The sequence below is a fragment of the Doryrhamphus excisus genome, chromosome 2, assembly GCF_030265055.1.
Source record: "Doryrhamphus excisus isolate RoL2022-K1 chromosome 2, RoL_Dexc_1.0, whole genome shotgun sequence".
In the NCBI taxonomy this organism is placed as follows: Eukaryota; Metazoa; Chordata; class Actinopteri; order Syngnathiformes; family Syngnathidae; genus Doryrhamphus; species Doryrhamphus excisus.
The window spans coordinates 24,182,471-24,205,208 of record NC_080467.1 but is presented as its reverse complement, the minus strand read 5'-3'; the positions used below and the strand labels follow the sequence as shown (position 1 = coordinate 24,205,208).

General features: G+C 42.8%; 1 pseudogene; it reads left to right on the top strand.

Moving 5' to 3' along the window:
* The first annotated feature begins 825 nt into the window (after positions 1-825).
* LOC131104888 (integrin alpha-6-like) lies at positions 826-21,697 on the top strand (annotated as a pseudogene).
* The last annotated feature ends 1,041 nt before the right edge of the window (positions 21,698-22,738 follow it).

Sequence of the window (22,738 nt, the reverse complement as noted above, 5' to 3'; positions counted from 1 at the left end):
TTGTTCAATATTGAAATATTTCTGGCCACCTTATGTTGTATATTTGTAGTATGAGGTTTCCAGCTCATATTTTCATCTATTGTGATCCCCAAAAATTTATTTTCCTTCACCCTTTCAATGTCTACATTTGTGGAATGGAATGGAATGGAATGGAATGGAATGGTTTTATTGTCATTATACAAGATGTACAATGAGATTGGAGAGCTTCTCGTTTCAGTGCAGTAGTCAAGTTAAAAAAAGTATACAAAAAGTAGAGTAAAAAAAGACAATTTAACAAGATACATACAAGGTATATACAAGATATCCAAAATGGACACATAATATTGCACAGGATCATATGCAGGGGCAGACATATTGCAGATATATTAATTTTAGTGCAATGATAAATGGGTCATAGTGCAAATAATGACATATGAGTGTATTGTATTGGGTTGTTAAATAAATAAATATGTTTGAGGTAGTAACAGAGACAGTGATGGAAATATTGCACATTTGCATTATTTGTATTTGTATAGTTAGAAGTAATAACAAATACAAAAACAAAAGAATTATTTTTCTACTTGAGACACGATCTTATCTCACGTGTGACCAATAAATGTCAGCGAGAAGGAAAGTTAAATCCAACCTGGAGAAACACTACCACTAAAGGTGTGTCTTACGTTTGCTTATTAACTCCAGTTATAAACTCATAAAGTTGAGGGTTGGTCCTCGGAAGTTACATTACTCGCAGCCACTCCTTGTTTGCCTACGCCAAAGGAGTCCAACCCCTTAAATATGAGTGTTTACACTCCTACATATTTTGCTTTCATACAGTGTGTCTACATCATGAAGCCGCACGTTGCATTCACGGAAGTGTTTTTATACAGCATCTTTCTATGGAGTTTTAATGTTACTGCTTTCAACCTGGACACCCAGAGTGTCCTGGAGAGAACCGGAGACCCGGGAAGCCTTTTTGGGTTTTCTATTGCCTTCCACCAGCAGCTGAATCCTACCAAAAAAAACTTGTAAGTGATATATTGTGGGGTATGTCATATTACATTTTCAGCGTCTGAAGGGACGATACTCAAGAAAGTAAACTTGGATATACTTTATAAATGTTTGTGTATAGCATATGACGGTATAGATTTAACTCTATCCATCCTATTTGGCTTATGGGGGGTTGGGCCGCAGGGGGCAGCAGCCCGGACTTCACTGTCCCCAGCTTTATGATCATTTTCTGGCCCTTTGTATTGAATTGTGGACTCCTATAGAGCAGTTACACACAATAACCAGCACAGAAAGCTTTCTAGTTCTTCCAGAATCTGCACCTATTTCTTTGGATTTCGTGCTTTCTGTGAAAACGGTCCGTTTGTAATGTATTCCACCCACGGTCCACTCTGCTAATTGTCCCGATCGGGCTTCACCCCCTCGTTTAGTTCCTTTTTTGCCTCTAGTTTTCCCTTCCTAGTTCATGCCCTTATTTTGTATTCACGTCCTTTGTTACTCTGTTCTGTTTTCCATTTGTGGTTCCTATTTAGTTCAGGTGCGCGTTCCTTTGTTTGTCGTTCCATTGTCTTTGGTTGAGTTGGACTTGCTAGTCCGTCATCCTGCTGCATAGCATAAATAAATATATTTTTACATGCATTTGGGTCCTCATCTCTGCATCCTGGGGTCGAACCATAAAACTCACAAGCCGGAACGTGACATCAATGGCTGAAAGGGACTTCTGGTTTGTGCCGCTAGCTGCGAATCCAACTTTATAGGAGATGCAAACCTCATTATTTGAAACGTTGGCATCGTTTGACACGAGAATCCAACATTCTAACTAGGGATAGACCAATATGTTTTTTTTGGGGCCGATGCCGATACAGATTTTTTTCCATCACTCTTAGCCGATGGCCGATTTTGCTTGGGCCGATATTTGACGGCGGGGTACCACGACTACGTGTGTTCCGGGGTCCTCCGCAACACAAGTTGCCTGACTGTAAATCATGCGGTGGAAAAATACATCGGTGAACCCACGCACGTATCGGCCGATACCGATACAAGGAAAAAAACGCAAATATCGGCCCGATATATCGGCCAGCCGATGTATCGGTCGATGCTTAATTCTAACTACATTTATAGGTCAGGAAAGTTGGAAAAGCTTAATAGGTCCCCTTTAAGCTCATGACGATAGGTAGCAATGCAGCTTGAGTTTCATCCTTTCCACACCTGTGAATAGTTTGAGAATTGACGAGAACTGGGACTAATGTTCTGATTCTGTATACATTTTGATTACTAGTTTCAATGGAAGACAAGTGGCTGCAAAATGATGCAGCATTTCTAATACAATGATACATATCATGCAAAGGATATAACAAAGTGCCCCCCGTCTTTGACGTTCAATGCCATGCAATGTTGAATCAGGTCAGGTAATTGCCTGTGTGGTGCTCACACTAAATATTGACACCAAGGACACACTTTTGTTTGTTCACGGCGAAGTATACTTACTTGTATTACCAGCTATTCCGACAATAAATCCACACTGCAGTAAACAGTACACCGATTTCTCTAAAAACTTGTCAAGACTGTATAGTATTTTCCCTTGAGAAGATACAAAAAATGGTTTCTGTATGCGGTGTGTTCATTTTCCAATGCATTCTTCCCTTCAGATTGTTGGTAGGAGCCCCGCAATCGAAGCACCCATACCTGGGGAATGTTACAGGCGTCGTCTATCAATGTGAACTTAGTGCATCTTCCCAACGATGTCAGCCCATTGACTTTAAAGATGAAGGTTTGTTTGACTTTTATATCTGTTATACAATATATGACCGATAGTCATAAAACTGTACTATACTGTATATTGCAGAGTTCCTTGAAAGCACCGGTATAAATGGCCAGTGGATGGGCGTGAGAGTGACGAGCCAAGGTCCTGGTAAAAATGTCATGGTAAGGAAAATATTCCCAATCTCAGACCTCCACACCCAAATCCACAAAAGTTATAGCACCATACATACAAAACATCTAATATTTTGTCTTCCGGGCTGCACAGCGGTCGAGTGGTTAGCACGCAGGCTAACTGGTTAGCTTGCTAGCTATCGGTCGTTTTGAGTCCCTGCAGAGAGTTGGGCATTGTGTGGTAAACAATAAAAAATAGGAGCGTAAAGGTGACTATAGGGGTGTTATTTTATGTCCACAGCGCTCTAATAATGTTAAAACCGTATATTTATAAAATCATGAATGGGTTTTCAAGGCTTTAACTATGAAAATATAAATTTTATCGCAAAAATTAATTGGAGAACCAATTATCTGGGGCTGCATGGCGGATGAGTGGTTAGCACGCAGACCTCACAGCTAGGATTATAATATTATTGAAAAAAAATGTTAATTATTTATAATTTTAAACAAAAATGTAAAAATGAAAAACAGTAAAATATGTACAATATATGAAGAGCTTGCAACCAAAAGGCGCTAAATCCATTTTGACTGATTTCGAGAAAATCAATGATTTTTAATTACGCACATATCAATCTATTTGGTCATCAAGTCTATATTGCAAAGGAAAGAGCTATCAATATAGGTCATAAAAATGTATGCTATAAAAATACCATGTATTTTATATATATATTTTTTTTTCGGATTTAGCGCCTTTTGGCTGAAATAAATTTGAAGTCACCTTTAACTTCTTCAATGGCATTATTGTAAAAGAATGTAAGGTGCTTTAATGTGCTATGCTAATAAAATAATTACAACACAGAAGCCATTCCCAACATACAATACACCCCCAACACACACACACATGCACTCGTTCACCTTCACACATTACAGAAACAAAATGTTATAACCTACTACTAGTACACTGTTACTGATAAAATGTTGTTAAGATATTATTGTCACGCCGAGGAGAGGGTAGGACCCAAGAGAAGCACGCAGGCAGGAGTAAGTTTGCAATAAAAGGTCTTTAATGCCTTCTCAAAAAGCAGGATAGTGATAACAAAAAACTATGGTGCAAAAATTGAGAGAAAACAGAAAAGGCACCACGAAAAAGACTAGCAAGGTAATTCTAAACTAACTTCTTAGTGCAGGTAGGGAGCAGCTACCTGGCTGGCAGGAAGGCGTCGGACAGGAGACTTGGCAACACAGTGTGGTGGTGGAAAAGGCGGCAAAAGGTTCAGGTCCAACAAGCAAGTGGCGTGCGTCCATGAGGAACAATACTACGACGCCTTCCTGCTGCCACAGGTGTGCCTAAATGGAAGGTGGTGATTGAGAACACCTGTGGCTGGCCGGGTAGCTCCTCCCATCAGGGCGAACTGGGGCCTGAGGGGAGAGAGAGAGAGCATGAGTGGCAGGCAAGTGCAAATGGTGACAAAACCAGTAGGCTGCTCCAGGAGCAGTAAGATAGTGTCACGCAATGGCGTGACAGTATTCCCCCCTCCCAACTAACCGGGCGGGCCTTCCTGGTTTATCGGGAAATCTCTGATAAAAGTCGGAGATGAGGGACGGGTCAAGGATAAGGGCGCGCGAAACCCACGAACGCTCCTCGGGACCGTAACCCTCCCAGTCTATGAGAAATTGCACCCCTCTGCCACGCCTCCTGGCGTCGAGGATGGACTTAACAGAGAATGCCGGATGGCCGTCTAGAAGCCGGGGGGGTGGTGGAGGCATGGGTGGAGGGCTAAGCTCGCAGGAGGCAACTGGCTTCAGGAGGGACACGTGAAACACTGGGTATCTCTTGATGGACGGAGGGAGTTTGAGCCTGGCGGACACAGGGTTGATCATGCGCACCACCTCGAAGGGACAGCTTCCTGGATCCACCAGCCAACGTGAGGTCCCGAGATGACAACCAAACCCTCTGACCGGGCCTGTAGTCAGGAGCTGGTCTGCGGTGACGATCGGCCAACCTCTGGTTACGTCTGGATGACCGCACAAGTGCTGCCCGAGTGTCTCGCCATACCCGGTGAACACGGCGTAGCAGGGAGGCCACCGAGGACACGGAGGACTCCGCCTCTTGGGTGGGAAACAGGGGTGGCTGGAATCCTTGGGCGACGTGAAAAGGAGAGCGGCCCGTAGAGGAGCAAACGAGGGTGTTGTGGGCGTACTCCACCCACGGCAGGTGGAGGGACCAGGAAGTGGGGTGCTGGTGGCATACACACCGCAGGGCCGCCTCCAAGTCCTGGTTTGCTCGCTCCGTCTGGCCATTGGTCTGTGGGCAAATTGCGGACCCCTGTCCGATACCACGTCCAGTGGAATGCCATGGATACGCACCACATGTTGGACCAAGAGTTGGGCTGTCTGCATGGAGGATGGCAGCTTGCGGAGCGGAATGAAGTGAGCGGATTTCGAGAATCTGTCGACGAATGTGAGAATGACGGTGAAGCCCTTCGAAGCCGGTAGTCCAGTGACGAAGTCCATGGCCACGTGAGACCACGGGCGGGAGGGAATGGGAAGGGGCCGCAACAACCCCGCCGATGCCAGACTAGAAGACTTGTTCCGAGCGCAGGTGGTGCAGGCCGCTACGAACCGCCTGATGTCGGAGTGCAGGGATGGCCACCAGAACCTCTGAGCAAGCAGAAAGGCGGTGCGTCTAGCCCCCGGATGGCAGGCGATTTTGGAACAGTGAGCCCAAACCAGGACTTCCGAGCGAAGGTCTTGGGGAACAAAGACGGTTGGGTGGACAGCCAGGGACCGGAGGTGCTTGACTGTTTGCTTCTTTCACACGCCTCTCCACCTTCCATTGGAGCGATCCCAGGATGCGGGACTTGGGTAGGATGGTCTCCTGAGGGCGGGGCTCCACCGGAGGTGCGAACATCCTGGACAGGGCATCGGGTTTTCCATTCTGGGAGCCTGGGCGGTAAGTGAGGGTGAAATCAAACCGAGTGAGGAAGAGGGCCCAGCGTGCCTGGCGGGGGTTCAGCCGTTGGGCGGAGCGGATGTAGGACAGGTTCCTGTAGTCCGTGACAATGACGAAAGGGTGAGCCGCCCCCTCCAACCAGTGCCTCCACTCCTGCAGGGCGAGGATGACTGCCAGGAGTTCACGATTGCCAATGTCATAATTACGCTCGGCGGGGGACAGACGTCTGGAAAAGAATGCACAAGGGTGCCATCTCTGGTCCGTGCTAGTGCGCTGGGAGAGCACGGCCCCGACCCCCGTATCTGACGCGTCCACCTCAACAAGAAAGGGACGAGAAGGGTTAGGGTGAACAAGTAAAGGAGCGGTAATGAAACATGATTTGAGGTGGTTAAAGGCCGCGTCGGCCGCAGGGGACCATAAAAAGGGTGTCTTGGAGGATGTGAGCTTGTTCAGAGGTTCCGCGACCTTGCTAAAGTCTTGGATAAAGCGCCTATAGAAATTAGCGAATCCCAGGAACCTCTGTAAAAGCTTCCTTGATGTAGGAGTAGGCCATTCGGCCACCGCCTGGATCTTGGCGGGGTCGGGTCTGAGTTGGCCCTTCTCCACGATAAACCCTAAAAATGGCACGGAGGAGGAGTGGAAAGAACACTTTTGAGCCTTAACGAACAAACGGTTGGCTAAGAGCCTCTGGAGCACCAGGCGACACCAGGTGTTGGAAGTGAGCGGAGGCAGAGGGGGAGAAAATGAGGATGTCGTCGAGGTAGACGAACACGAAACGTCCAATCATGTCACGTAATACGTCATTAATGAGGGCTTGAAAAACGGCGGGTGCATTAGTGAGGCCGAACGGCATGACGCGGTACTCGAAATGTCCCAGTGGGGTGTTGAAAGCAGTCTTCCATTCATCGCCCTCACGGATGCGCACAAGGTGGTAAGCGTTGCGTAAATCCAGTTTAGTAAACATGACAGCACTATGGAGGGGGGTGAAGGCAGCGTTGAGCAGGGGCAGAGGATATTTGTTCTTTATTGTGATTTTGTTAAGGGCGCGGAAATCGATGCAGGGTCGCAAGGAGCCGTCCTTCTTAACAAAGAAGAACCCTGCCGCCAGGGGTGAGGAGGAGGGACGTATGTGGCCAGCCGCGAGCGAGGAAGAAATGTAATCCTCCAAAGCCTTTTGCTCAGGCAGGGAGATATTATAAAGGCGCGAAGAGGGGAGTGGCGCTCCCGGCAACAAATCGATAGCGCAATCATAAGGACGGTGGGGTGGAAGTGACATGGCACGATCCTTACAAAAAACCTGGTGATATTGCTCGGGCACAAAAGAGAGGTCGAGAGGAACTGGTGGCGACAAGACAGAGTGAGAACTGGGAGACGAGGCGGAACGCAGGCAATTGGAGTGGCAGAAATCACTCCAATTGGTAATTTTAAGTACAGACCAGTCAATGACAGGGTTATGCTGTCTGAGCCAAGTAAGACCAAGGACCACTGGCGCCGAACGAGAAAGGATGACAAAGAAGCTAATAGTCTCTAGATGGTTACCAGCGAGACTAAGAGCGCACATACAAGTCTGGTGAGTGATACTAGCGAGGTGACCCCCGTCGAGAGAGCGAACGGACTTGGGAGGATGTAACTTGACAGTGGGTAACTTGAAGCGTGAAACTAAGTTACAGTCAATGAAATTATCATCAGCTCCAGAGTCAATAAGTGCCTGGACAGGTACCGCCTCCCCCCGCCACGACAGCGTACCTTCAATCTGGAGGCGTCCGATGACTGGTGAGGTCCTCTGTGATCCCTCGCTGGAGGGGGAGGGGCGTCGGCTCCTGGGACGCACGGGGCACCTGGTGACGGAATGCCCCGCCTCTCCGCAATACAGGCAAAGACTAAGTCGCAGCCGTCGGGCCCTCTCTGCCGATGACAGGCGGCTGGCCCCCAGCTGCATGGGTTCGGTCCCGCCAAGAGCCTCCAACGGGGGTCCACTGATGTCCGAAGGGGGGATGAGGGGGTCCGGGAGGTTGTCTGGAGGGGCTGGCAGCGCCAGGTGTGGGACGACGATCCGTCCTGGCCTACGTTGGAGAGCGCGCTCCCGCAGACGGCCATCCATCCGAATGGAGAGGGCGATGAGCTCCTCCAACGTGTTTGTCTCGTCCCGCGCGGCCAGTTCATCTTGCAGGTGAAGGCTGAGGCTCCCCAGGAAACTGCAGCGGAGCGCCTTCTCATTCCAATCACTCTCGGTTGCCAGAATGCGGAAGGTGACGGAATGGTCCGCGACGGAGGCGCCGCCCTGGCGAATAGACAGCAGGCGCATTCCAGCCTCCCGCTCTCGCATGGGGTGATCAAACACCCTCCTCATCTCAGCCACGAACAAGGTTAAATTGACCAGTAGCTCCGGTCTCTTCTCGGAGATGGCCATGGACCAGCGAGCCGCGCGGCCAGCGAGGAGGCTGAGCATATATGCCACCCTGGCTGCGTCCGTGGTGTACGTGGCGGGCTGCTGGGCGAAGGTGAGGGAACACTGGTGAACAAACAACCCGCACTGGCCAAAGTCTCCTCCATACCGGGCCGGGTGGGGAATGCTGGGTTCGCGGGAAGAGGCGCCAAGTGGCGGGAGAGGAGGCATGACTGTCGGAGGCTCGTCGGAGGAGGGGGCAGGAATACGGGCATGGATCTCCTTAATAAGGCTAGCCATGCCTTCAAGCATCTGCTCGTGACGGCTGATGGACTCACCGTGAGCCTTGAGGGCAAAAAAAATCTTCTCCTGCTCTGCGGGGTCCATGCTTCATTTGGTCGTAGTATTCTGTCACGCCGAGGAGAGGGTAGGACCCAAGAGAAGCACGCAGGCAGGAGTAAGTTTGCAATAAAAGGTCTTTAATGCCTTCTCAAAAAGCAGGATAGTGATAACAAAAAACTATGGTGCAAAAATTGAGAGAAAACAGAAAAGGCACCACGAAAAAGACTAGCAAGGTAATTCTAAACTAACTTCTTAGTGCAGGTAGGGAGCACCTACCTGGCTGGCAGGAAGGCGTCGGACAGGAGACTTGGCAACACAGTGTGGTGGTGGAAAAGGCGGCAAAAGGTTCAGGTCCAACAAGCAAGTGGCGTGCGTCCATGAGGAACAATACTACGACGCCTTCCTGCTGCCACAGGTGTGCCTAAATGGAAGGTGGTGATTGAGAACACCTGTGGCTGGCCGGGTAGCTCCTCCCATCAGGGCGAACTGGGGCCTGAGGGGAGAGAGAGAGAGCATGAGTGGCAGGCAAGTGAAAATGGTGACAAAACCAGTAGGCTGCTCCAGGAGCAGTAAGATAGTGTCACGCAATGGCGTGACAATTATAGCACACATTAACATCATCCACATTCCATGATGATCAGCTTTAACACAACTCAACATACCCAATTATACAAGACAATGGTACAAGACATGTCATACATTGCAGGTGCATTCAACCTGTAGGCTGCAGTAGAGCGACACATGAAAAATAACAATTACTGTTTGTGTACCTAATGTACACAAACAAAACCGGATGCGGACTGATACTGGCTTTCTGTATGTGCAGTGCCAATTGTATTCTTCTCTCTGATTGGTCAGATTATCAATAGATGGGAAACTTGGGTCAATCAGAATAAAGAAAGGGATTTAGCGCCTTTTGGTTGAAATCTGAAATGGAAATAGCGCCTTTTGGTTGAAAGCATAAATTTCACATCACTTTTTTTCATATTTTTTAAAATGATTTCAAGACCAAAATATGTGATTTGGATACACATGACAGATGTCTATTAAACTCGTGAAAAACATGCAACTTAGTGAAAATTGGATTTAGCGCCTTTTGGTTGCAAGCTCTTCATATATAACTATATACATATAATATATATAACTAGTATATATATTAGTAATTCATTCATACATATTATATTTAATTATTTATTTGTTTTGCCCAACACAAAAGTATGAAAAATAACAATAAATAGTACAATATAATATGTGTTGCATTTCATTGCATTCTATTATCTTCCTTTCTCATAATTTTAGCAAAACTATAAAATAAGATATAATAATAAAAATATAGAATTTTTGGGCTTCACGGTAGATGAGTGGTTAACGCAGACCTCACAGCTAGGAGACCCAAGTTCAATTCCACCCTCGGCCATCTCTGTGTGGAGTTTGCATGTTCTCCCCGTGCATGCGTGGGTTTTCTCCGGGTACTCCGGTTTCCTCCCACATTCCAAAAACATGCTAGGTTAATTGGCCACTCCAAATTGTCCATAGGTATGAATGTGAGTGTGAATGGTTGTTTGTCTATATGTGCCCTGTGATTGGCTGGCCACCAGTCCAGGGTGTACGACCCTGGGATAGGCTCCAGCACCCCCTGCAATCCTCGTGAGGATAAGCGGTAGAAAATGAATGAATGAATGAAATTTGTCTTCCAGACTTGTGCTCATCGGTATCAGCAATGGAGCCCAAGTCCAGGTCTTTACATCCCTCACCTGTTGACCGGCCAGTGTTACCATCCTGGCAGATGGCCTGCAGGTCGGGAAAGAGGACCGGACATGGAGAAGAGTGGTTTGTGATTCCGAACACCTGACCAGACGACAGAAAGACCACGAGTGGTTTTCATATTGCCAACAGGGTCACGGTGCATCTTTTGCAAAGGACAACAGATCGCTGGTCTTTGGAGCTCCGGGTGCTTATCAGTGGAAAGGTCGGAAAAGGTCTTATTATTCCAAATGTTTTTTTGTAGTTGTATATGCAGAAAATAATTTGAAATCTCTATGGATAAATTTACATGATGAATGAACATTTAAGGTTGTTTTTATGGTAATAGTAATGGAACTTGGTGGACACTAAAATTTTTGTTGCGCCACTTGCATCAAGCAATTGGCGCAACAAAGATTTTAAACATTTTTTAATTTTCTTGCCGTCAAACTCAATTTTTGCCGCCGTTACAGGCCACCATGAGCCAGTTAGGAGGCGGTTTGAGCCACTACACGCCACTAGGCACCTTATTGGTGACACTAGGTGCCACAGCAGTAATGGACTCTTAGCTTAAGGGGTTTTCGGCCCACAGAATTGCAGAATTGTTGTCATTGAGCCACCTTGGCTTTTTAAGGTCATGCCACTGCATCTCAATAAGATTCAGGTCTTTGACTAGGCCAGTCCAAAGTCATTCAGAGGTGGATTTGCTGGTGTGTTGTTGCTGCAGAACCCAAGTTGGTTTGAGCTTGGATCCTGGTCTGTTGGACTGTATATTGGAGCAATTAATGCCTGTGCAGTGTGCAATATGTCTGGATTCTGCTCATCATCATGGCAATCAAACCCCTGCAGGGCGTACTACGGAGCTGACAGTCCTATGCATTGTGTCCTTGGCCAAAATCATACATGTGATTAACTCGCTGTAGCGACCCCAGACAGGGAAAAAGCTCAAAGTGAAAAAAAAATGTTTTCTTTCAAAAGGAATTGTGCAAATGGAGCCGCTGGACAATCTGGACATCTCAAGTGAGGATACTCGAGAAACTGGCGATATCGACTGCTTTGACTCCAAACTCATTCCGCTCCAAAGAGATAGCTACTTGGGTGAGTGGGAGGAGAAAAATACATTATATTCCTGTTGGAAGTTAATCTTTGCAGTTTTATGGTCCTACCAGGATTCTCCACTGACTCTGGGATGGCCCTCCTCAGGAGAGGTGAACTTACCATCGTATCAGGAGCACCCAGAGGAGGATACAGTGGTCAGGTGACTTTTCTTAAGGCGGACCCTTCAACAAAAAGAAGCTTGTCTGTAGAGTTGGTCCTCTCTGGTCCTGGACTGGCCTCCTCCTTTGGATACGATGTGGCTGTGGTGGATCTCAACAGTGATGGGTTAAGTTATTCCTCTTATTCAACCTTAATTCTAAAATATTTCATTTTAATGCTGTAAACCCTTTAAAACAGGGGTCTCAAACTCAATTTACCTGGAGGCCACTGGATCTAGGGTCTGGGCAAGGCTGGGATTTCCAAAAAAAAACGCATTTATTAAAAACAGAAAAATATACAAATGTTTTAAGTGCTTTGGTTCCGATTTTCTACAATAAAAGCTCTGATAAAACATTCCACTGTTCTCAAATATCTTAATTTTTATTTTTCTGCACAAAATTAGATGAAAATAAATAAACAAATCAAGAATAAAGAAAATCAATCAATCAGTAATAAATGAATATAATAATAATAATGAAACGGCAAATAATAAAAACTTAAGAAAGCACATATAGTTGGTGGGTAGACAAATTATTTTTTTCAGATTAAAATGAACAAAGCATTATTAGAGCCCTGTAGACATGACAAAACACGACTATAGTCACATTTATACTCTTTTTATTTACATATTGTATTTTATTTACATATTATATGTTACATATAACATATGTTACATGTAACATATTGCGCAACTGCAGGGTCTTGAGACACATGCTAACTCGCAAACTAGAGAGCTAGCGACCTAAACGGTAGCCTTCAAGTTATTTCCTTTAAACTTAAATAGCCAAAAACATACCACTTCCACACGGATAGGGAGGATAACTATTAACAGTTATTTAACCTTTAACATAAACATTAATCAAACGTAATAATTTTTTCTGGGTACATGATACCATACAGCATCCATATCAAACTTGCGCGGGCCGCACTAACATTAAACTTTCATATCCAGGCGGGGGCCTCAAAGTAGTGTCCTGCGGGCCACATTTGGCCCACGGGCCGCGTGTTTGAGACCCCTGCTTTAAAATATGCTATAGAATATTTGCCTGAACTGTGGATTCTTTTATATTGACTTCATAGCACTACTTTTTAGTGTTGACTGTAATAAAATATTCATTTTGAAGTACTTTCTATACCACCAGGTGGGATGACCTCGCTGTGGGAGCGCCGGAATTCTTTGTTAAAGATGGTTTAATCGGAGGAGCAGTGTATGTCTTCATTAACGACAAAGAGAAAAACTGGGAAAAGATTCATCCCATTCAACTAACCGGAGGGAAAGATTCCATGTTTGGACTTGCAGTGGAAAACATTGGAGATGTCAATCAAGATGGATATGGAGGTGACGGCACACTACAACTACAAATATAGACATTCAGTCGTCCCTCTTCTATGGCGGATAATTGGTTCATTTATTCATTCATTTTCTACCGCTTATACACACAAGGGTTGGGGGGTGCTGGAGCCTATCCCAGCTGTCTTTGTACACCCTGGACTGGTGGCCAGCCAATCACAGGGCACATATAGACAAACAACCATTCACACTCACATTCATACCTATGGACAATTTGGAGTGGCCAATTAACCTAGCATGTTTTTGGAATGTGGGAGGAAACCGGAGTACCCGGAGAAAACCCACGCATGCACGGGGAGAACATGCAAACTCCACACAGAGATGGCCGAGGGTGGAATTGAACTCGGGTCTCCTAGCTGTGAGGTCTGCACGCTAACCACTCGACTACCGTGCAGCCCAAAATTTAATATATACATTTTTTTATATCTTATTTTATAGTTTTGCAAAAATTGTGAAAAAGGAAGATAATAGAATGCAATGAAATGCAACACTTATTATATTGTACTATTTATTGTTATTTTTCATTCTTTTGTTTTGGGTAAAACATATGAATGAATGAATTACTAGTATACGTATATATACTAGTTATAATATATAATACATACTTATTATACATATTTTATTGATTTACATTTTTACATTTTCATTTAATAATTATAAATAATAATACAATTATTTATCATATTAATAATTAATATAATATTGATTAATTAATATATAATAATTGTATTATTTTCAATAATATTATAAATATTATATTTCAATATAACATGCAAGAACATGCAAACTGGGATTGAACTCAGGTCTCCTAGATGTGAGGTCTGCGTGTTAACCACTCCACCATTCTCCAATTATTTTTTGCCATAAAGGATTCATGTGAAAAAAATAATATTTTCATAGTTAAAGCCTTTAAAACCCATTTATGATTTTCTAAATATGGTATACGGTTTGAACATTATTAGAGCGCCGTAGACATAAAATAACACCCCTATAGTCACCTTTACGCTTGTTTACCACACAATGCCCAACTCTCTGCAGGGACTCGAAACGGCCGATAGCTAGCAAGCTAACCAGTTAGCCAAGAATTTATTTCTTCTAAAACTAAGAAGGCAAAAACTGACCTCTTATGAACCGACCCCGCTCATGTAATCTACCTTACCTTGAGAAGGGCCTGCCAGGTCAGCCTTCGAGTCTTCCTCCTCACATGGAGTCTTGACATAACCACTTCCACATGGAATGGGAGGAGCTTTTTTCACTGTATCATGTTGGACATGCTGTGGCTGACTTCATTGGTAATGTTATGTAAGATTATGTGACCAGAATACTAGATATCACTTGTATTTCAATATGTTTTGACTCATAATACCGCATAGTCTACCATGAAATTATTAATTCATTTCTTATATTGTGAGGGAGGATTGTATTAATGATCAATTTTATGCTATTACCCACTTATGATACTTTATATTTGTAATGTTTTAATGTATTTATTTATGTATTAAATACTACATAAACCTGATTCTGATAGACATTGCAGTGGGCGCACCTTATGACGGGTCTGGTCGAGTGTTTCTCTACTGTGGATCACCAAGCGGCATCAATAAAAAGGCAGCACAGGTGAGCTTTAGAGTCACATTTGTGGAAAATAGCTCCACAATTGTCTGTGATTTAAGTGTCAATCATCTATGAGTGGTTTCTTTACTCATAGGTGCTCTCGCCAGGATCCAGTAAAGTCACTTTATTTGGATATTCTCTGTCCGGTAACTTGGATATTGACGATAATCAATACCCCGATTTGGCAGTTGGGTCACTCTCGGATACAGTCTTTAATTACAGGTAACACCAGGGGGGTCCGAACCTTTGGCATATACAGGATACAGGAAAATTGAAGGATGCAGAGGCCATTTTGACACACTTTATATATTTCATATATTAAAAATAATCCAAGGTACAGTGCTTAAAAGGTATTTATTACACCAAATATTTCTAATGCTTAAAATCTTATTTATTGGGCAAAATCAAACAGATACAAACATTGTCTGTGGCTTTTAGGTTGAGGATTAAGTTTACATTGAGGATATTAATAAATAAATGCAAATTATAATGCATGTTACTCATATTTAAGAGGGTTTTTTGGGGGGGTGGGGAACAATATTAAAAAGGCTAAAGAAGACATTATATTTATTTAAAAATAAACTCTGTGTCAGCTTTGGGTTATAAGTGGTACTTTTAGTCTTAATAGTACCAAAATGTAGACTTCTTCTGAGTTTTAAAGGCGCAGTATTATAATTTTAGTCGATGCTGTGGTTTTAAGTCATATTTTAATTATCTACATTTGTACTTCTGCACCAAAATGCATTATTATTACACTCTGGAAGTGTTTCCACATTTTTTAACCGATTCAAAACTTCAAAAATTCTGACTTTTTTCCATAAGTCCACATTTTTCACATTCCACATTGAAATTATTCAAACATGGGAATATTCATCTTATTAAGAGCATGTTAGCTATCCATCCATCCATTTTCTATACCGCTTATCTTCACTAGGGTTGCGGGGGTATGCTGGAGCCTATCCCAGCTGCCTTGACCCTGGAGTGGCCGCCAGCCAATCACAGGGCACATATAGACAAACAACCATTCACACTCACATTCATACCTATGGACAATTTGGAGTCGCCAATTAACCTAGCATGTTTTTGGAATGTGGGAGGAAACCACAATCATTTTTCATTTTATTTTCAACAGTTCACAGTTCCACATGTCCAAAAGGAGTAGGAAGAAGCAAAGCTTATTAAATCCTACCCCTCTATCTGGTACTTTTACAATCAGTAACTGTTACATTTGTTCACTTCCTGCTTTCCTAATATAGTTTAAGGTTTTTTTTTTTGTTTTTTTCATTTTTTGTCCCGTACCGAAGTAGGAGGTGATATGAGCATCCAATGCCATAATGTGTACCATAGTGCGTGTCAATATAGTGATATGTATAGCACATCATGACTGGTTCAAGACTCTTCATCCTTGTATTTAGCAAACATCAACTGCTTGTATTGTTTCTTGAATTGGCTCATCGTTGTGCATTGTTTGATTTCCTTACTCAATCCATTCCATAGTTTGATTCCACATACTGAAATGCTATGGCTAGCATAACGTAGTCCTAGCATAGAAGTGTTTCAAATGTACTTCTTCCCTGAGATCATATTTCTCCTCTCTTGTAAAGTATTGGATGACATTTTTAGCTAATTGCTTATTTTTAGCCTTATGTATTATTTTAGCTGTTTGAAGATGAACTATATCAGCAAGTTGAAGTATTTGTGATTTTAGAAATAAGGAGTTAGCATGTTCTCTGTAGGCGGCATTATGAATTATCCTTACTGACCTTTTTTGCAGCACATTTAGTGAATGAAGATTGCTTTTATAGTTATTAGCCCCTATTTCCACACAATAAGTGAGATATGGTGTGTAAAAGCCAATTTTTCCCATAATTCCACAGTTTCCATGTCAGATAATGCCATTAAAATGTAACAAATCTAAAAGAGTGTTTTGCGTATTCCAGAGCAAGGCCGGTCGTCAGCATCATCAACACTTTAACCGTCACACCAAATGAGATAGACGTGGAGGAGTGTGATAGACGCACATGGTAAGATGCCCACAAACAAAACTGAGAAGAAAATATATGCGCTTTTATCTTTTTTTTTTTCTTTCCACCTCAGTTATTTTGCAGTGCAGGCATGTTTGAGCTACACAGCCCACCCAGCATCCTTCAACCCTAAACTGAGTACGTTTTAAGGAATATTTGACAATGAATGTGTCATATTTATTACTTGATGTCGATATTGTGTGTGTGTGTGTGTGTGTGTGTGTGTGTGTTGAACTGTGCCTCCGCAGCAATCAGCTACTCATTTGAAGCTGATGCAGAGAGACGGAAATCCCGACTTCCACCCCGTGTGGACTTTATGGGTCCATCTCATGGGACATTGGAGCTGCCTGGTCAGGGGAGGAAAAGCTGTGCCAAGACCAATCTCCGACTTCTAGTACTGTCCAGGATAGCCTGGTGTTTTTGTATGCTTTACCCTCCTTGTGACAGGTTTACATGTCCCCTGCAGCGGGACATGAGAGACAAGCTTCACAGCATCACTGTCTCCGTCAATCGGTCTCTGACGAGCTCCAGTCAGGAGGCGAGGATACGTCTTCCCAATAATTACCCCGTAGTCAACCTCTATCAGGAAAAAAGGACAGTCGCAAAGGTTTGAACATCCGCGTGGAGGCTGTAGCTACTTTTTAAGTCCTGAAAGACAATTAACTGTTTTGATTTATTAGATAAAGTTCATCAACAAGGGCTGCGGCTGGGACAACGTTTGCCAAAGCAACCTGAAGCTTCACTACAGGTTCTGTGCCAGGAAAATTCAAAACCATGAAGATGTTTTCACATCGCTGGTCAGGTGAGGCTAGGAACTCAAAGTGCATCAAGGAGGAAATGTCCTAAATACCTAAATACAAGGATGAAGAGTCTTGAACCAGTCATGATGTACTATACATATCACTATATTGACACGCACTATGGTACCCATTATGGCATTGGATGCTCATATCACCTCCTACTTCGGTACGAGGTACATTATTTTCATTCATTCATTCATTGTCTACCGCTTTTCCTCATGAGGAAGCCTATCCCAGCTGTCTTTGGGCAAGAGGCGGGGTACAGGGTGTACCATCACAACCAGAATGGACTACTGTACAGTATTCTTTATGGTACACCTTCCAAAACCCTCAACAAACTACAATATATTCACAACTCCGCTGCCCGCCTCCTCAGCTCCTCATTACCCCTGTCCTCCAAAACCTCCACTGGCTTCCCGTCCCCCCAACTCCCACATTCCAAAAACATGCTAGGTTAATTAGCGACTCCAAATTGTCCATAGGTATGAATGTGAGTGTGAATGGTTGTTTGTCTATATGTGCCCTGTGATTGGCTCTTCTCGCCGAAGACAGCTGGGATAGGTTCCAGCATGCTTGCGACCCTTGTGAGGATAAGCGGTACAGAAAATGGATGGATGCGATTATAGTATATATTATATAAGGCTTCTGGCATATAAGGCTTCTTTCAGTGCTGAAAAATGCTTTTACAGTATATGGAATTTTTTTATTGCATTATTTCAGCCAAACAGAATGGACTAATGTTATGTGTTTCCAGGTATCACAGGTGTCATGCTCGGCTAATAAGAAGGGGACAGTGATTGATTGCGGGCTGGGAAACCCTCTACGGAGAGATGCACACGTGAGTTTGTATGCATCCTAATGTCGACAGCGATATTTCATACACAAATTATAGCTAAATGAACACTGTACACAGAACACAGAATGAAGAATATATATAAATACAGTCATACATGTGTTCATTAAATACAAGAATACACTGAAAAAGTGAATGAAAATGATATTTTTGTACTGTAGAGTCAAATTACCAGTTTAATAACGACTCATAAAATATATGTACTGTATATTTGTATTGTATATGTTGGCTATTTGCCTTTCAGGTTACATTTTATGTCATGCTGACAACAACTGGCATCTCACTGAGCACAAAATCTGTCAATATCACACTACAACTTCAGACGTAAGTGTTTTGGCCATAAAGTTGCAGATGAGCATAATGTTTGCGACATGTTATCCTCCTGCATTTCTTGTGCTGCAGTACAAGTGTGCAGACATTAGAAGCGGTCGAGGCTACAGCCAAAGTGGTTTTTAAACTGGGGCTGCAAATATACGGGTAAGCATGTAACTCCACAGTACACCACTACTAATGAGATCCAATACATAATTCCGGTCACTGAATTCAATTGAATGCCACCATGCAGCCCTATGACTGTACCTATTTTGACTATTTTTAAATACTTTTAACAAAGTTTTGTGGTCATAACTATTTATATTTTTGTTTTTTTATATATTGAAAAAATATATATATACATTTTATAATTATATATATTTTTATATGCTTGATGAGAGACATCTTTGAGGTAATGCTAGAAGTTACCAGTATCCTACGATTTAATACTATTAAAAAAGTAAAATTTAATTAAATAAAAAATATAAAGAAAAATACTAAAATACTATTTAATACATAAAAATCAATAAAAATGTCAAATAATTATTTTTTAATTTAATTTGTCTTATTTTTTATTATATATATATATATATATATATATATATATATATATATATATATATATATATATATATATATATATATATATTTTTTTTTTTAATTTACTTTTTTAATGTTTTTATTTTTTGTCTACCCCTTGTTTCGTGGGATGTCCTGGTGTTGTGCGAGCCTTTACACTCCAATGAAATGGGAAATGGGAAAATGGGAAAAAAAATTCAATATATAAATCATTAAAAAAAATGTAATTTTTATTTTAACACAATTTCATACTTTTTTGGCCACTCTTTTGTGTCATTTCCAGTCATGAGAGGCACAACAGTATACACAGCATATAAAGTTTGAGTTTTACTGTATACAGTATATACTATTGTTTCTTAGGCTTGCCAGGCCGTCTCAAGTGTCAGTCAGTCCAAGCTTAATGAGTGAAAGAGCCATGAAAACAGTGGATGACATTGGAGCTGCCATTCAGTATGAATTTAAGGTAACATGATGTTCATCAAAATACATTTCCTAGCTTATGTTCAAGTCTAAATGAGCTATGCTAACAGATACCAAATATGGGCCGATCACTAAAGTCATTTGCCAACGCATCCCTGGATATCGACTGGCCAGAAGAGAATTCCAACGGGAAACGGCTGCTCTACTTGACTCACATCACAAGTACAGGAATGCATTATGGCTCCTGCTCACCCGCCGATCGAATTGATCCTCTTAAGCAAGTGAAGGTAATCCAGATTTCTGTTGTTTTAATTGCTATTTTGTAACATGGATTGACTGATTTGGCCTCAAGGGTTGGCGCGGTGCCTCAAGGCAGAGACGCGAGGCAGAATACGACGCGCTCTCCACGGATGGATTCCCATTTCTTCCACTAAGAAGGAAATATAAAACCCTGGTGAGAAATCCTACTTGATTCTTGAATATGGCAGTGATTGTATTATTATTACTGTAACCTTTTGAACCCCTCAGGCGTGCTCTGACGAACTCAAGTGTGTGGGGTTACGCTGTCCTCTAGTGGGGTTGGACAATACTGCACTAGTTGTTCTACATGCCCGTCTTTGGAACAGCACTCTCACACAGGTGCTCAGTTTATCATCTTATAATGTATCTTTACCGGACTAAATTAGTCATATTTTGTTTCCTATATAGGATTACAGCTCTTTCAATTACTTGGATATTGTCGTGGATGCTGCTCTCAGTCTAAGCAACTCTCCTGAGAACATCGGACTCAAGCAAGAAAAGCCTCAGACCAAAGTAAAACACACACAACTAGAAATTTGTTAATATGCGGGTATGCAAATTGTGTAGCCAGCCATTTAGACAACAGTAATGGATGTCATCGTTTATTCATTCATTTTCTACCGCTTTCCCTCACGAGGGTCACAGGGGGTGCTGGAGCCTATCCCAGCTGTCGAGAGGCGGGGTACACCCTGGACTGGTGGCCAGCCAATCACAGGGCACATATAGACAAACAACCATTCACACTCACATTCATACCTATGGACAATTTGGAGTCGCTAATTAACCTAGCATGTTTTTGGAATGTGGGAGGAAACCGGAGTACCCGGAGAAAACCCACGCATGCACGGGGAGAACATGCAAACTAGGATTGAACTCGGGTCTCCGAGCTGTGAGGTCTGCGTGCTAACCACTCATCCGCTGTGCGGCCCCCGATAATTGGTTCTCCAATTAATTTTCGCGATAAATGATTCATGTTAAAAAAAATTACATTTTCATAGTTAAAGCCTTAAAACCCATTTATGATTTTCTACATATGGTATACAGTTTTAACATTATTAGAGCACTGTGGACATAAAATAACACCCCTATAGTCACCTTTACGCTCCTGTTATTTATTGTTTACCACACAATGCCCAACCATTTCACTCACATTCATAAATATGGACAATTTGGAGTGGCCAATTAACCTAGCATGTTTTTGCAATGAGTGAGGAAACCGGAGTACCTGGAGAAAACCCACGCATGCACAGGGACATGCAAACTCCACACAGAGATAGCCGTGCAGCCTGGCTTATTTTCATTCATTCATTCATTTTCTACCGCTTATCCTCACAAGGGTCACGGGGGGTGCTGGAGCCTATCCCAGCTGTCTTCGGGCGAGAGGCGTGGTACACCCTGGACTGGTGGCCAGCCAATCACAGGGCACATATAGACAAACAACCATTCACACTCACATTCATACCTATGGACAATTTCGGGTCTCCTAGATGTGAGGTCTGCGCGCTAACCACTTGTCCGCCGTCCGCCGTGCAGCCTGGCTTATTTTCATTGGATAGTAAATCTATACTCCTATATACTACTCCCATAGTACAGTACTGTATATACGTATATATGTACAGGTAAAAGTGACAGTGTTCCTGGAAAGAGAAGATGAATACTTCACCAAAGTCTCCTGGTGGATCATCTTGACAATCGTGGCCGGCTTGCTGCTCCTGGCCGTCCTCTGCTTCTTCCTATGGATGGTAACATTAATGAGTCTGTAATCATATACGTATAAAGTGTATGCATAATATAATGCAGCATTTTTCTCTCCTTGTCAGCGTGGTTGCATCACATGTCAGATGTGTAATAAGAAGTCCTCGCCCTATGAAAATGTAGGAAGTGCTCCTCCTCTAAAAGCCTGAGATCAGAGTGCAGGGTAAGCAGTGTATTGTGGGGGTGAGGGTGGGGGGGAGGGGGGGGGAGCAGACTGTGTATATAGTGTAGATGACAACATTGCATTGTTCATTTGTTTTAATGAGGCAGAAAATATCACTTGTTTGTTAACAACATGAATTGTGCTCTTTTCACCATTCACCTGACATTTTGTGGAAATACTGCAGCTCATTTGAATGCCGATCATTGGAAAGACACAAAACGACAACACAGTTGCTTTTTTAAACCCCCCTCGCATATTTTTTTTTGTGCTTTCAATTGTTATTTACAAACAAAAATGTGCTTTTTGTCCAGCGATAATCCAGCATTATTTCAAAGTGTGTTTCTATTAAAAACGTGAAACTGGGATTATCATGTCTACGTTCTTTTTCCCCACAAAAATACCACAATTTCCCCTTTTTCTTCATCAAAACACATTCAGCATCAGTAACACAAAGGGGTCATTGTCAGACATTCATTGCTTTTAGGAATAGCAAGTAGAAAAGCGCACAGTTTAAAAAAAAAAAGCATTCAGACATCGCTCGCTAAAATAGCACATGCAGCACACAAATACATAAATACTTTCATACTGTCAACATTTTTAATACAAAATAACCCAATTATGTGTTTTTAGAGGGTATTGGCTTTTTTTAATCAGAAACACTTCTTTCAGAAGATAAAAACATTTAAAGAATATCTTCAATGGAAATATATTGAGTTAAATAAGCAATAATAATAAATACGTTAAAGCGTCAATAAAGCGTCAATATTTTTACATGAGATGTCATTGTTTTTGTACATTCTAAGCCAAGGATTCTCAACTGGTGGGCCAAGAAATATTAATGTAATGGCCCGATGTCCATGAATGCACCTCGCGGGATGGGAAGAACAATGAATGGCTGTCGGTCCGACACACAGCTGCAAATATCTGCTGGAGAAGAACGTGCCATACAGACGAGCAACAACATCTCATCGCTGATATATGATATTTGGAAGGTTGATGCACGTTGGACGAGTGGTTAGCGCGCAGG